Here is a 6,033-nt window from a genome sequence, read left to right as displayed (position 1 = left end):
GGGATGTAAAAGCATTTGTGTGTTACATTAAAAAACATTGTGTCTGTAATACTTAAGGTAACACTTGTTGCTTTAATAAATAACCCTCTAAATTTTAACGGCTTACTTCAATGGAATTCCAGTTCTGGTTCAAATAATGTTTCAAGGATGTTTACCCAATGTCAGGAGGTTTTCTTCCATGGTGAGTGATTCTGGTACCCAGGGCATTTCAGCAGAATTTGCCTGATATGAAAGAACAGCATCAACCACCTCATCTTAAATGCCTAGAACCAGAAGTGACCAGTTGGTTTATACATGCATATGATATACACTTTATACATATACACACCCATATATACTCAAATATTATTTTCCTTAAAATCAAATTGAAAAGTAGAAGATGAACCAAAGTAAAAATAAAAATATTGTATAGAACTATTCATATGACACCACCTAATTGCTTAGGTGGGTGATGGGAGCTGGGGAGGTTGGTTTTTGTCTGTTTACCACTGACAAGAGAGGCACGAAATTTGGTGATTTGCTGGTCATCTCTTGATTTTTATAATCTCCAAATTTATTAAATTTAGCATTGGAATTGATAAGAGACTTGAGTTGCAGAATTGAGTAAGTTGGAATTGAGTAAACTTCAATTGTTATCCACCGACAGATATGTTGATCCACATTCAGGGAGAGAAATGAGGCGTGAGGAAAGGGTTCAGGGCTATTTATGGAAATATTATCCTACAGAAAAAAAAAACAATAGTAAATAAACATTACTTCCACCAAGAGGGAAAAAAAGAGAAGTAGGCCTACGTCTTGTATCCTGCAGAACTATTATTTCTTGCAATTAACTATCCTGACATGTCTCTTCTGCTCAAAATCACTTTATACACTACACACTTTTTTAAAAAAATTTCTCCAAAGTACCTAATTTACAAGAGTGGTAATTTTTTACTATTTATTTTAGAGTATATTGAATGCTTTTTATTTTTAAAATTAAAAGTCTAGAGAAAGTTATTAAATGAAATGAAATTTACCCTTTCTAACACCATCTTTTGACCTACATGGCTTGGTTCTTCACATAATACCTTTCAACAAAATTTGGCGCTCCCTTTTGCAAATAAAATTAAATACACACAAGTGAGTACACAATGATTTTAAACCAAAAAAAGCCTTTTATGTTTGCAAAAATGGGATTATGTTCTTCATATTGCTCTGTATTGACATACATCATTCTCTTAAAAGAACATATAGCTTCTCATCAAATGGATTTCCATTATTTCCAGTTCCATACTCTTGCAGACAATGCAGAAGTGACTTTCAATGTAATTGAAATGTAAATTTTATCAGCTTTATTTGAGGAACTATTAATAGAGTCAATTAGTGAGAAAAGGATTGATGGCTTGGGTTTTGACAAATAGAAATTGAAATAGAAATTGAAAAAAGAGGGTATTTTTTTTCCAGCTACAAATGAAATGTTTATTAAGATTGTTGTTTCCCCATAGCCATTGACAATAAGTATCAGTAAATTTCTAAATTTTTATTGGTTTGCTACGTGAGAGATGGCATCTCAATGTTTTATGGATTTTCATTTCTTTAATTGTGATTGTATATATATATATATATATATATACAGCATTATTCATGTTACCTATTTATGTTGCTGATAAGTTGAATATTGAAGCAGAAAACTTAATTTTAAACATCAATATTTAGTTTTTATTTTTAAAAGTGCATGAACTTATAATAATTTTCCACTAATTAAATTAGTACAACTGAATTTTGTTTTCAAACTTTTAACATTTGAAGAGGAAAATTAAATTTGACTTGTAACTTTTTAACATCTTTACTATCTTTTTTGGAGCATTGTCTTTGGCTATATAGAAACTTTAATGAGCTTCCATGTTTTGCAAGAAAACTTTTTATAAACATTTTGAAATTTATTTGTCCTCCCTTTAATTGTTTCTGATAATGTGTAATAAAATAAAAATCTGTGAAAAATAAAATAAAAATCCAAAGTGACTTTGAGCAATACTTTTATAAATTAGTCTTTGATTTTTTTAAAATTTTATTATTGTCTGAATTTCGATTTGAAAAATGCTCAGTGTCACTAATCATCAGGGAAATGGAAATTAAAACCATAATGAGATATCTTACTCCTGTCAAGATGGTTATTAACCAAACCAACCAACCAACAAACAAAAAAGATAACAAGGACAGGCAAGGATTTGGAGAAATTGGAACCCTCATACGCGTAGTGGGAATGCAACCTGGGAGGTCACTATGGAAAACGGTATGGACATTCCTCAAAATATTAAAAATAGAACTGTCATGTTTGGGGCACGTGGGTGGCTCAGTCTGTTAAGCATCTGCCTTCGGCTCAGGTCATGGTCCATGGTCCTGAGATCAAGCCCCACATCAGGCTCCCTGCTTAGCGGAAATTTTGCTTCTCCCTCTCCTTCTGCCCCTCCCTGCCATCATGCTCTCTCTCTCTCGCTTGCTCTCTCTCAAATAAATAAAATCTTAAAAAAAAAACCTGCTCTTTTACCCAGAAATCCCACTTCTAGGCATGAAATTTATAGAAAAGAATTGAAATCAGAATTTCAAGAGATATTAGCACTTTCATAGTCATTACAGCACCATTCACAGTAGTCAAGATATGAAAAGAAGCTAAGTACCCATCGAAAAATGAATGGATAAATAAAATGTCGCACTTGTGGACATTATGCTAAGTGAAATAAGCTAGTCACAGAAAGACAAACACTGAATGACTTCACTTTTACAAGGTAACTAAAATTGTCAAATTCATAGAATCAAAGAGTGAAGTGATGGCTGTCAGTGGCTGAGTGGAAGGAGGGATGCGGAGTTGCTAATTACAGTAGAGTTCTAGAACTAGAACTAATGATAATGATACTGTATTGTATATTTGAAAGTTGCTAAGGGAGTAAATCTTAAAAGTTCTCATGATAAGAAAAGAAAATATTTGGTAATTCTATGTCTGGTGATGGATGTTAGCTAGATGTATTGTGATCATTTCATAATAAATGCAAACATTGAATCATGTTGTATGCATGAAACTAGTATGTTATTGGAAAATATACCTCGATTTATTAAGAAAGAATTTTGAGTCAGCTGAAGAAGAAGTTCTTTCTATTGTCTTTCAGAACATAGATTTTTTTCACTTCCTCTCTGATTTTCTGGCCAAATAGGTAAGCCCCAGTCCCTGTCATTTCCACAAGGATCAGGAGAGGAGGCTCATTCTATAGTCCAACCTTGACAATCAGTATCTGAAACTGGCTGTTATGAAACATGGCCTAGACTGTGTATCATTTCCCCCAAGGAATCTTATCATTTGGGTTTGACATAATAAAATTCTTTTCCTCAAATTGGACATCCATATGCAGAAAAATGAAACTCTTGCACCTTACACAAAGATAAACTTAAAATGGATGAAAGATCTAAATGTGAGACAAGATTCCATCAAAATCCTAGAGAAGAACACAGGCAACACCCTTTTTGAACTTGGCCACAGCAACTTCTTGCAAGATACATCCACAAATGCAAAAGAAACAAAAGCAAAAATGAACTATTGGGACTTCATCAAAATAAGAAGCTTTTGCACAGTGAAAGAAACAGTCAACAAAACTAAAAGACAACCTACAGAATGGGAGAAGATATTTGCAAATGACGAATCAGATAAAGGGCTAGTTTCCAAGATCTATAAAGAACTTCTTAAACTCAACACCAAAGAAACAAACAATCCAATCATGAAATGGGCAAAAGACATGAAGAGAAATCTCACAGAGGAAGACATAGACATGGCCAACATGCACATGAGAAAATGCTCTGCATCATTGGACATCAGGGAAATACAAATCAAAACCACAATGAGATCCCACCTCACACCAGTGAGAATGGGGAAAATTAAAAGGACAGGAAACAAAAAAATGTTGGAGAGGATGTGGAGAAAGGGGAACCCTCCTGCACTGTTGGTGGGAATGTGAACTGGTGCAGCCACTCTGGAAAACTGTGTGGAGGTTCCTCAAAGAGTTAAAAATAGATCTGCCCTATGACCCAGCAATTGCACTGCTGGGGATTTACCCCAAAGATACAGATGCAGTGAAATTCTGGGACACCTGCACCCCAATGTTCATAGCAGCAATGTCCACAATAGCCAAACTGTGGAAGGAGCCTTGGTGTCCATTGAAAGATGAATGGATAAAGAAGATGTGGTCTATGTATACAATGGAACATTCTTCAGCCATTAGAAACGGCAAATACCCACCATTTGCTTCGACGTGGATGGAACTGGAGGGTATTATGCTGAGTGAAATAAGTCAATCGGAGAAAGACAAACATTTTATGGTCTCATTCATTTGGGGAATATAAAAAATAGTGAAAGGGAATAAAGGGGAAAGGAGAAGAAATGTGTGGGAAATATCAGAAAGGGAGACAGAGAATGGAAGACTCCTGACTCTGGGAAACGAACTAGGGGTGGGGAAGGGGAGGTGGGCGGGGGGTGGGGGTGACTGGGTGATGGGCACTGAGGGGGGCACTTGATGGGATGAGCACTGGATGTTATTTTATATGTTGGCAAATTGAACACCAATAAAAAATAAATTTATAAAAAACAATTCCCTTCCTCTGCACGTATGGGTTTCTATTTCAACTTTTAATCGCTGGGTGGAGATTTTCTCTTCTTTCATCTAGAAGAGAAAAATAAAACACATATATCGGTCTGGGATTAAATTTCCCAGCAATCTAGGAAACTTTGAATTGAAAGCTACCCTGGCTGTCTTACTGCCTCTCCCAACAGCAAATGGACCATGATAATAAGTCATAAAGGAATAAAGTAGTCACCTTGAGATGTGTGAGAATTTTAAACTTTAAAGCAGCAAATGACATGAAATAAAGTCCTAAGCACTCATTTCATATCCTAAGAAACTGAGGTTGAGTCCAGAGACATATTTGATTTGTCCAAAGTCACATATCGAGTCAGGCCTAGAACCCAGATATTCCGTCCTTTCATCTGGCACTTTTGTTTGCAAAACTACATGCCCTACATATAAAAAGCTATATGGCAATGGACGAATGAGAAGAGCCATCTAGAGAAGGTTCTGGCCATATGGACCAAGAAATAGTTCTAGGGAAGAGATGAGCCTACCAGCAATGTCCAGATCAGAGAGGCAACGTGCCATCAGGGGGCACACAGCTGCCCACTTGGAAAAAAGTCTCTGTCAGCCTGACAAGTTACCAAAACGGTAAATCCCAAGCACAGTCTGTGTCACTAAAGACTATTTGTTTGAAGACCTTTTAGAATTTTAAGATGTTAAGCTACTTCCATTTGGAGCTGGCCAAGAAGGAGATAACCTTTGAAGACTCTATCTCTCTCTCTTAAATTACACAATAGCTATACATCATCTTCAATAGGATGGAAAGTGTGGCAGTCAGTATAAATGCCCAAGCTAGTTAGAGCAGAGTCCTATCAAAATAAGTATTTAGGCCCTGAAAATTAACAGAAACCCCTCACACTATCACATTTTTAACAAAAAGTCACAATAATGTGACAGTATAGCATAAAGAAAAAGAAGACTATGGCTAGATTTAAAGGCAGTTTAACAGACCAGCCGGCTTTTACTTTGGAAATCAGGGAACTGGGCCATAGAAATCTGAGAACTGGTCGAGTGAAATAAGTAAAAATCGGGAGAGTAGGTTGTACACCCAAAACTGACACAATATTGCTTGTCAAATATATTTCAATTAAAAAAAAAAGAAAAAGAAAAACCAGAAGAGATTTAGAGAGTAAAATCCAATCTGTGTGTCACCAAAAGCAATTCTAACAAGACGACTTTTTTTTTCTTTTATCCAAATCATATAGTTGTCCCCTTTCCTCTTTTTTCATAAAAACTGCTTGTTTTCACCCCACAACGCAGATACTTTTCTGCGGGAATCCGTACTCCCCAAATGGCAATTCTTTAATCCCATATAACTGCTCTTTTGCCTCTCATTGCAGCTCTTCATATTCAGGTTGATAGCTTCATAGGTAAACATAGG

Source organism: Nyctereutes procyonoides, unplaced genomic scaffold, assembly GCF_905146905.1.
Source record: "Nyctereutes procyonoides isolate TBG_1078 unplaced genomic scaffold, NYPRO_anot_genome, whole genome shotgun sequence".
NCBI classification, from domain to species: domain Eukaryota; kingdom Metazoa; phylum Chordata; class Mammalia; order Carnivora; family Canidae; genus Nyctereutes; species Nyctereutes procyonoides.
The sequence above is the reverse complement of the archived record's forward strand: the minus strand, read 5'-3'. Positions refer to the sequence as shown.